Here is a 10,911-nt window from a genome sequence, read left to right on the forward strand (position 1 = left end):
TAATTCCAGGCTTTCTAAATTGCACAGCTGCAGCTGGTCAAAAGGAGGTCCGGGTTTTCCAGCTCACCAGATACAGCAGGAAGTCAGATGCAGGTGAGCGGTTTAAAACTCCCAAACACCCACAGCATACTTGCCTACCTGACCCTCTCCTTGAGGGAGAAAATGCTCAGTTCCTGGACTTTCCTGGTAATGTATGATTGCCATCACCTGTGGTGAGCTAGTTAATTGATAAGAAAGTTGTTTCACCACAGGTGATGGCAATCATACATTACCAGGAAAGTCCAGGAACAGAGCATTTTCTCCCTCATGGAGAGAGTCAGGTAGGCAAGTATGACCCACAGTGCATTGCGCCGTCTTTTAGGGGCCAGTGAGCAGGGATGGACATTGGCTGTGCTGGAGAGTATGGCATGTGTCACTACAGGTGACTGATGATGGTGCGCAAGAAGTGCTAGGACTTTTTATGTTTGTGTTTTTATTTTTCTGTTTGTACCTGTGTGTCCAGGCCAAAGCCTGAATATACTCTGCACAGTGTCTGCTATGGTTGATTCTATTTCGGAGTGGGAGAAGGGACCTTCTGATGTATCTAGGGGAGGAGCTACGTCACCAGGGGGAGGAGCTACGGGCGAACAGGGTACCCGAAAAATACGCTCGCCACGCTTCGGGCTCGGTGGCTCGCTTCGCTCGCCACCTGATTATTAAAGGTAATAGTTGGTGGCGTGGATAGTAGAGGAACTATCCCGCTGGCCTTGCTCCTCCCCCTTGTGTCGTAACTCCTCCCCCAGACGGAAAAGGTCCCTTAGCCCACTTGATTCTAGCATCTACCTGTCTGCTACCAGTAAAGACGCTGTGTTGTAACTGGAATACCTACCTGCCAATGAGTCCTTATTTCAGAACCTGTGTTACATTTGGTGGTCCATACTGTGGGACAAAATTGCACTAAGTCGCCGAGCAAAACCCAGACACCTCCGACGTGCCCCAAGTATTTTAAAGGCAAACTGGTTACATGCGTAATGGTTGGCGAACCTAAATAACAGTAGTTATATGAAGTCTGACATCAGAGGCGTATCTAGGGTATGGCAAGCAGGGCACATGCCCTGGGCGCCGTGACAGGTCTGCCAGAAGGGGGCGCCACTGGTCAGGGCAGTTTAAATGGTGCAATGTCGGCCGCTGATCATCCCTTCCCCACCTCTGCTGCGGACCGTCCAGGAGCGGGTGGGGAGTTGTTTAGTTACGCCCACAATGATGTGGGAAGGTAGCCACCTCCGGGCCAATAGGAGAAGAGGGGGTGTGGAAGAGCAGCTAAGGCATCGGCATTCGGTGGGCGGGCCAGGCAAAAATGCAGTATTTTTAAATCTCATGTTACTGTATATATAGAGTCGGGCCGCCGGCATCCCCGCGTAGTAGATTGCGCTGGTGCCAGCTGCCGTCCAGAGGATACAGGGACCCAGCCAAATTAATACACCCTACTGCGGACACCCGCCTCACCTGCACGCGCCATACTTATCAGATTCGGAGTTTCCTGCCCCGCCTCCGGCCATCTCTCTCAGCTTCCAGCGCCGCCCGGACACCAGCCTTTCAGCCTGCTGCGAGGAGCGATGGTGTCATACCTCCTCCCAGCAACCCCGCAGCCGGCTGACTTCTCACTGCATCCAGCGGGGCCTCTCCTTCTCCCTGCCGCCCAGTTCCTGGTCATCACCATCCCCTGCCCCAGTCATCTACAGTGCCCGGAAAGGTAGGCAGCTGCGCTGGTGTAGTCTGCCTGGCGAGGGGGGGGGTCAGTGGTGTTAAGTGAGCCCAGTAAGAGAGGAGGGGGAACAGGTGTTATGTGCACCTAGTAAAGCAGGGGGTGGCAAAAAAGGGAGTATATATTAGGAGGGCCCAGGGAAGGGGGGTGGCAAGAGGGGTAACGGGTATTAGGAGAGCCCAGCTCAGTAAGGGATGGGAAGGGGGTGACAAGAGGGGGGGCAAGTATTAGGTGAGCCCAGTAAGGGGGGGGTGACAAGAGGGGAAACAGGTATTAGGTGAGCCCAGTAAGGGAGGGGGGTAACAAGAGGGGGGTCAAGTATTAGGTGAGCCCAGTAAGGGGGGGGGGGGTGACAAGAGGGGGAAAAGGTATTAGGAGAGCCCAGCTCAGTAAGGGAGGGGGGGGGGGGAAGAGGGGGAGCAGGTATTGGGAGAGCCCAGGGAAGGGGGGGTGGCAAGAGGGGTAACGGGTATTAGGAGAGCCCAGCTCAGTAAGGGATGGGGGGGTGACAAGAGGGGGGACAAGTATTAGGTGAGCCCAGTAAGGGGGGGGGTGACAAGAGGGGAAACAGGTATTAGGTGAGCCCAGTAAGGGAGGGGGGTAACAAGAGGGGGACAAGTATTAGGTGAGCCCAGTAAGGGGGGGGGGGGGTGACAAGAGGGGGAACAGGTATTAGGTGAGACCAGTAAGGGAGGGGGGGGTGACAAGAGGGGGAACAGGTATTAGGTGAACCCAGTAAGGGAGGGGGGGGGTGACTAGAGGGGGCACAGGTATTAGGTGAACCCAGTAAGGGAGGGGGGGGGGTGACAAGAGGGGGAACAGGTATTAGGTGTGCCCAGTAAGGGAGGGGGGGGGTAACAAGAGGGGGCACAGGTATTAGGTGAGCCCAGTAAGGGAGGGGGGTGGTGACAAGAGGGGGCACAGGTATTAGGTGAGCCTAGTAAGGGAGGGGGGGGGGTGACAAGAGGGGGGACAAGTATTAGGTGAGCCCAGTAAGGGAGGGAGGGTGACAAGAGGGGGCACAGGTATTGGGTGAGCCTAGTAAGGGAGGGGGGGTGTGACAATAGGGGGGACAAGTATTAGGTGAGCCCAGTAAGGGAGGGGGGGGGGGGGGTGACAAGAGGGGGCACAGGTATTAGGTGAGCCTAGTAAGGGAGGGGGGGGGGCGACAAGAGGGGCACAGGTATTAGGTGAGCCTAGTAAGGGAGGGGGGGGGCGGTGACAAGAGGGGGGACAAGTATTAGGTGAGCCCAGTAAGGGAGGGGGGGGGGTGACAAGAGGGGGAACAGGTATTAGGTGAGCCCAGTAATGGAGGGGGGGTGACAAGAGGGGGCACAGGTATTAGGTGAGCCCAGTAAGGGAGGGGGGGGGGGGTGACAAGAGGGGGCACAGGTATTAGGTGAGCCCAGTAAGGGAGGGGGGGGGGTGACAAGAGGGGGCACAGGTATTAGGTGAGCCTAGTAAGGGAGGGGGGGGGGTGACAAGAGGGGAGACAAGTATTAGGTGAGCCCAGTAAGGGAGGGGGGGGGTGACAAGAGGGGGCACAGGTATTAGGTGAGCCCAGTAAGGGAGGGGGGGGGTGACAAGAGGGGGCACAGGTATTAGGTGAGCCTAGTAAGGGAGGAGGGGGGTGACAAGAGGGGGGACAAGTATTAGGTGAGCCCAGTAAGGGAGGGGGGGTGACAAGTGGGGGAACAGGTATTAGGTGAGCCCAGTAAGGGAGGAGGGGGGGTGACAAGAGGGGGGACAAGTATTAGGTGAGCCCAGTAACGGAGGGGGAGGGGTGACAAGAGGGGGCACAGGTATTAGGTGAGCCTAGTAAGGGAGGGGGGGGTGACAAGAGGGGGAACAGGTATTAGGTGAGCCTAGTAAGGGAGGGGGGTGACAAGAGGGGGACAAGTATTAGGTGAGCCCAGTAAGGGAGGGGGGGGTGACAAGAGGGGGCACAGGTATTAGGTGAGCCTAGTAAGGGAGGGGGGGGGTGACAAGAGGGGGGACAAGTATTAGGTGAGCCCAGTAAGGGAGGGGGGGTGACAAGTGGGGGAACAGGTATTAGGTGAGCCCAGTAAGGGAGGAGGGGGGGTGACAAGAGGGGGGACAAGTATTAGGTGAGCCCAGTAAGGGAGGGAAGGGGGGTGACAAGAGGGGGCACAGGTATTAGGTGAGCCTAGTAAGGGAGGGGGGGGTGACAAGAGGGGGCACAGGTATTAGGTGAGCCTAGTAAGGGAGGGGGGGGTGACAAGAGGGGGCACAGGTATTAGGTGAGCCTAGTAAGGGAGGGGGGGTGACAAGAGGGGGGACAAGTATTAGGTGAGCCCAGTAAGGGAGGGGGGGTGACAAGAGGGAGGACAAGTATTAGGTGAGCCTAGTAAGGGAGGGGGGGGTGACAAGAGGGAGGACAAGTATTAGGTGAGCCCAGTAAGGGAGGGGGGGTGACAAGAGGGGGAACAGGTATTAGGTGAGCCCAGTAAGGGAGGAGGGGGGACAAGTATTAGGTGAGCCCAGTAAGGGAGGGGGAGGGGTGACAAGAGGGGGCACAGGTATTAGCTGAGCCTAGTAAGGGAGGGGGGGGGGTGACAAGAGGGGGAACAGGTATTAGGTGAGCCCAGTAAGGGAGGGGGGGTGACAAGAGGGGGGACAAGTATTAGGTGAGCCCAGTAAGGGAGGGGGGGGGGTGACAAGAGGGGGCACAGGTATTAGGTGAGCCCAGTAAGGGAGGGGGGGGGGGGTGACAAGAGGGGTAACAGGTATTAGGTGAGCCCAGTAAGGGAGGAGGGGGGGTGACAAGAGGGGGCACAGGTATTAGGTGAGCCCAGTAAGGGAGGGGGGGGGTGACAAGAGGGGGCACAGGTATTAGGTGAGCCTAGTAAGGGAGGGGGGGGTGACAAGAGGGAGGACAAGTATTAGGTGAGCCCAGTAAGGGAGGGGGGGTGACAAGAGGGGGCACAGGTATTAGGTGAGCCCAGTAAGGGAGGGGGGGGGGGGTGACAAGAGGGGGCACAGGTATTAGGTGAGCCTAGTAAGGGAGGGGGGGTGACAAGAGGGGGCACAGGTATTAGGTGAGCCCAGTAAGGGAGGGGGGGGTGACAAGAGGGGGAACAGGTATTAGGTGAGCCCAGTAAGGGAGGAGGGGGGGTGACAAGAGGGGGGACAAGTATTAGGTGAGCCCAGTAAGGGAGGGGTGACAAGAGGGGGCACAGGTATTAGGTGAGCCTAGTAAGGGAGGGGGGGGGGTGACAAGAGGGGGCACAGGTATTAGGTGAGCCCAGTAAGGGAGGAGGGGGGGTGACAAGAGGGGGGACAAGTATTAGGTGAGCCCAGTAAGGGAGGGGGAGGGGTGACAAGAGGGGCACAGGTATTAGGTGAGCCTAATAAGGGAGGGGGGGGGGGGTGACAAGAGGGGGGACAGGTATTAGGAGAATTTTAAGCAAATCAGAATAAGAGAGAGAAGAGAGAAAATCGATTGCCTTAAAGTGGTGCACAATATTCAACACTAATAAAACATAACTTTTAATATATTTTACATGTGATAAAAACTAGCAAAATATAAAGATAAAATCAAGGTACAGTAAGTGAGAAGAAAAAGAATGTGTGATTAAAATAAGATGCTGCACATTGAGAGCCTCTGTATTATGCACTCATTTAATTACTTTATATGGACCTGTGTCTATTTGCTGATTATCTCTGTATATACACTATTATACTTGCTGTTCAGCTTCCATCACCTGATGCAATGTCCCTGCATCAGGTGATGGAAGGCGGCAGGGATCCACGGCGGCAGCGTTTTCATTTCAAATTAAGGGAGATGTATATGAGCCCTTCAAGTCAGCACCTTGGTTGTCTTTACTCTGCATCTGCACAAGAGCCTGAGCGCGCACTGAATGCAGAGACTCTGGAAGCTGGACTGTGGAGGATGGACGAGAAGGAAGCTGCCCGCTGTCAGTGTGTGTACTGGACTGGAGGCATGAGCAGCTGCAGTGGAAAAGTCATCCTGCCGGAGCCAGCCAGAGCAAAGCAGGCCACATAGCAAGGTATGTCGCAAAGCTAAAAATATAATTCCCAGATATATATATATATATATATATATTTATATATATATATATATATATATATATATATATATATATATATATATATACCAGTTTTCAACCAGCCCAGCACTCTGCAGCAGTCTGCTTCCGGTGACCAACCCAACTGACAAAATATCCAGACACAATAGCAACTGGCACTCAACGGAGACTTTAAGAACCAGTCTAAACAAATAGTACTTAATGGTCAACGTTTCAGAGGACCTCTTTAATCCTCCTTCGTCAGGACATAAATAATTGTGTTGATGTAATGGTTAGCATTACTGACTCACAGCACTGAGGTCATGGGTTTTATTTTTATTTATTTATTTATTATTTTTTTTGGGGGGGGCGCCGTTTTTCATTTTGCCCTGGGCGCCGAAAACCCTAGTTACGCCTCTGTCTGACATCCATTGTATTCACTTGTCGCTGTGAAGTTTAAACAGTTTATTTTTTTTTTATTTTTTTCATAAGTTCACATGCTGCCAGCAAGTTAAAAGTTAGGTTTGGCTGCTGTTATGTGATTAGGTGCACCTGAACAGAGCACAGCACACACATTAAGCACTGCACTGCTGAAAGGGAAACAACCAGTGTTTTTCCTATGTCCTGTTTAACCCTTGAATTGCTGGAAAGAGGGGGGGGAAAGTGTTTTGTTTTTGTGTGCAGTACTAAAACCTGTTTATGCAAACTGGCTTCTTATTTAAGAACACCAAAATTTGTGTATACTCCATCTGCTATAAACATGGAGGAGCTTTCCGTACTGTAATAATCTGCTAGCCTCCCATCAAAAGACAGAGGAGCAGATGTTACATTAGTGAGCCGAACAAAGGGCACAACAACTGTTGCAAGGCATATAAACAAAATATCTGCATCAGATAATACAGAGGTATATTTATTTGAAAGGGTGGCACAGTGCTTAAATTGGCCAGTGGATACTTGGGCTGAGAAGCTTGCCCCCCTATCTTACGGTGTCGGTATAAAAGATAGATAATGTCTAGTTAGACAGATATTAGGTCGACAGGGTCAAAATGTCGACATGAAAAGGTCAAAAGGTCGACATCATGTTTTTTGCATTTTTGTGGTTTGTCTGGATAGTTTTGTCATCTGGGACCCCCAATTGAAGAAAGGCATACCCTCGCGGGGCTCACCACGCTTCGGGCACGGTGGCTCGCTGCGCTCGCCACAGGGTTTATAACCAACTCTATGCCGACATGGATAGAGAAAGTATGAAATAGTCCAAAAACATGTTACATTAAAAAAAAAACATTTTGTCTATCTTTACCATGTCGACCTTTTGTACTGTCTACCTTTTTCATGTTGACCTTTTTACCCTGTCGACCTTTTGTACTGTCTACCTTTTTCATGTTGACCTTTTGACCCTGTCGACCTAATGTCTGTCTAACATATGGTGTCTATCTATTGACTATCTAACTAGACACTGTCTATCTATCAAACGGATACCCTATCTTACTGGTGAAGTTCAGAAAGCATATGCTGAGCTATCCTCTGATGCAGAGAAATATGATTTGGTTAAAAGTACTATTGTAGCCCGTTCAGGTCTAACTCCTTCTGATAAAGTGCAGCGCTTCCACGAATGGGCTCTATTACCAGGGGTCCCAATTCGAAATCAAGTGGCAGAACTTGCCAGACAGGGGCGGAGTTGGTTCCAGCCAGAAGACCGCACTGCCGCTCAGATTGCTGAGATGGGGGTATTTGACCAGTATATAAGAACACTAGGGCAGAATATGCAGCGCTGGGTCATACATGCTGATCCTCAGAATTTAGAGTACTTAACTACAGTATAAGGGGGTAATTCAGAGTTGATAACAGCAGCAAATTTGTTAGCATTTGGGCAAAACCATGTGCACTACAGGTGCGGCAGATAAAACATTTGCAGAGAGAGTTTTGGGTGGGTTATTTAGTTTCTGTGCAGGGTAAATACTGTCTGCTTTATTTTTATTTTTAGATTTCAGTTTGAACGTACCCCACCCAAATCTAACTATCTCTGCACATGTTATATCTGCCCCCCTGCAGTGCACATGGCTTTTCCCAACTGTTAACAAATTTGCAGGAAATATGTTAAAAATGTCAGAAAAGAAACCAGAGAATGGGCGACCAGTTAAGATGGGACCCCAGTGGCCTGTGACCCCGTCTGTCACCTCTCCTCAAGAAAACACAGCTGGAGATACAAGGGTTGTTTGTTATGATTGTGGAGAGCCAGGTCATATAAGGCAGGACTGTCCCAGAAAAACAGAGCATATGGAGTGTGAGGTTGCCAGTAAGGGCGCTACGTACCCTGCTTTTTGCACGCTGGTACCCCTGGATTCCAGAACCCCTTTGATATGGTAAACCGCATTACAAAATGGCCAAGAATTCCTCCCAGCTATTATAGACTCAGGAAGTGAGCTGACCCTAATCACAGAGGACGGCCCAGGCCAGCGGAAAAGGTGCCTGGGTTAGTTAAAGTACTCTGCGTACATGGGTCCACAGAAAACTTCTCCCGGGTGGGTGTGAACCCTTATCGTAAAGGGGAACACTTGTGAGGTGGTCGCCACGGTTGGGCCTAAGCTCCCCTATCCTGTCATATTGGGATGCAATTTTCCAGGGTTTAGTGAGCTCTCAAAGGAACCACAGAGACAAAGCCACTGTAAAGTCTCCAAGGCCCTACCTCGTAAAAGGAGAATCTGAGTAGAAAAGCACAGCCAGACCACTTTGGAAAGAGAACCTCTAAGTGTCTTTCTGGTTCGCCTGGACCTTTGACTGTTCCGTTGACGGATACATAGTCGGCAGGACAACGGAAAGAATCTGTTAAGCAGCGACCATGTCACATTCCGGAGGCATGGCGCCAAACTGTCAGATGAGAAATTAAAGAAGAAAGTCCGAACACTGTACTCTTTGCTGGACCACTCAGTAATCGCACTGTCACTTTGAGGGATACATTGTCCTTGGAGTGCAGAAAAAGCTTGCAGCCCAGTGTTCGCAAGAAACAGGGTCAGCTTGTTCCTTTGTCAGAACGCACCACATATGGCAAGGAGGAGGAAGACACGCCTGGGAATATGGTCAGAAATAATCAGTCCGGTACCCGAACCAGAGATTAGAATGTCTTTCCCAACAAATTTAAAAAGACTGAATGGTGTCATTCAACACAGGAAGATGAGCGCTTCCCTAGGCATGGAAAAGTGAAAGGGGGAATATGTGGCGAGAGGGCTTGTGTCTCACCACAATCTCCAAGGGAGAAGAAAACAAAGCCTGCACATTCTGCACCTGTAGTGGAGGTTTATAATTACAGGCTTTCTGAATTGTGCAGCTGGAGAAACAGAGGTCTGGGTTTTTCAGCTCACCCAGAGACAGCAGGAAGTCAGGTGCAGGAGAGGGGTTTAAAACTCCCAAACACCCACAGTGCATTGTGCTGCTCTCTATCAGGGGCCGTGCCGGAGAGCATGGCATGTGTGTCGCTGCAAGCCACTACAGAGGATTGATGACAGAGCACATGAATTGCTAGGACTTTTTATGATTTTGTATTTCTTTTTCTGTTTGTACCTGTGTGTTCAGGCCAAGCCTGAATATATTCTGAGGAGTGACTGCTACCAGTAAAGACGCTGGTGGAAATTTACTAAGATTCGTGTTTCAGTCTATTTGAGTCTAAATTGAACTCTACTGGCATCGTCCTTGTTTTTGTGCAACTTTTTGAACCCAAAATCGGTAATTTACCGTGTTTGTGTATTTTGAGTTTACGTATGTCGATGCTATTCATATTCCTGAAGGTGTATTTACGGCTGGATTTGTGTTTTCCAGCTGAACATGGGTGGGTGTTCCGTATGATTCATATTTTTTCAAACGTGGCAGTGTTTCTCTAGCATCCATGAGGGATATTGGGGACACATTAGTACGATAGGTATAGACGGGGTCCAAAGGAGTCAGTGCACTTTAAATTTCTTCCACTGGGTGTGCTGGTTCCTCCCCTCTATGCCCCCTCCTTAGAATTTTTATTTATTTATTTTGGTATGCTGTCTGGGCAACAGCATACCTGCACCATGGGAGTTGGGTGGGGGGGTGCCTTCACCAGCCTCATGAGGTGCAGAGCCGCTTCCCCCGCTGAGGGTTTGTTTCTTCAGTGGAACACTGTGCCTTGGCTGTCACAACCACAGCACTCCGGACACCCCTAACACATGCCTGAAGGTGAACATCAGTGGTGAGTACACACCAGGGGCCCCGCTAGGCGGGTGCCCCGGTTCATGGTGCGGTTATCAGACAGGTGAGGCATACTGGTCCCTCCTGGGGGATCCGCTATTGCCCCTGTGTAAACTGGCTAGCGGTGGGCTTTACTGAGCATTCATGTGAAGTCTAAAGCATGTTTGGAGACATTGCCAGTATAAAATCTTCAGTAGCTCCGGCGCCATTAGGGGGGACGGAGCTGCATCAGAGCGGGCTCAGCAGCATTTTGGCGCCTTTATCTGCAGATACAGCAGCAGAATCCTCACACAGCTCCTCCAGACGCTAACACACGCTGGATCACTGGTACAAGGTGTAGCTTGGGGGAGAGCCGCTGAAATTGTGCACATTACGCATTCCTTAGGGAAAATTGGGTTTTAAAACAAACAGTGTTTCACTGAACTAAACGCTGACAGCCTCACTGAAGCTCTCTGGCGTGGGTGTGCTGGTGCCTTCTCTTCATCTGTGTTTCCTTTTCACATACAGTGGGGCAGGCTTGCATTGTAACTGTCTGTGTTGTATGTGTATTTTTGTGTGTTACTTTTCGCCATAGTAAAATGCAAGTTATGCAGTGTCTGTAACACCAGATTCTCCCCACTCTCATCTGGTTCCATTTCATGTGAGCAGTGTAGTTAATCCTCACAAAATGCTGAGGAGATTGTGGGGGAGGGTCACGAGCTTTCCTGGCAGGGTGCAATCAAAACTATGATGTCTGATATGTCATCTCAGCTCACTGCAAATGCCCACAAAATGCAAGCAGTAGCAGATCTAGCTGCCAGGGCTGATGTTCCCCATCCCCCCCCCCCCCCCCCCTCTCTAATGCAGGTCCACAAAAACGGGCTTTACCTGCACTTCTACCAGATTCTGATGATGATATACAGAATGATG

The 10,911-nt window shown here is 50.9% G+C and overlaps 1 long non-coding RNA gene across 1 annotated transcript in view; it reads left to right on the plus strand.

Annotated features, from left to right (window-relative positions):
- Positions 1 to 413: 413 nt before the first annotated feature.
- Positions 414 to 10,911, plus strand: part of LOC135057602 (uncharacterized) — a 22,420-nt gene continuing 11,922 nt past the window's right edge. The window contains exon 1 of the long non-coding RNA XR_010244233.1: positions 414 to 434. This is a non-coding gene — a long non-coding RNA (uncharacterized LOC135057602). The remainder of the gene's footprint in view (positions 435 to 10,911) is intronic.

Source organism: Pseudophryne corroboree, chromosome 3 (assembly GCF_028390025.1).
Source record: "Pseudophryne corroboree isolate aPseCor3 chromosome 3, aPseCor3.hap2, whole genome shotgun sequence".
Classification (NCBI taxonomy): domain Eukaryota; kingdom Metazoa; phylum Chordata; class Amphibia; order Anura; family Myobatrachidae; genus Pseudophryne; species Pseudophryne corroboree.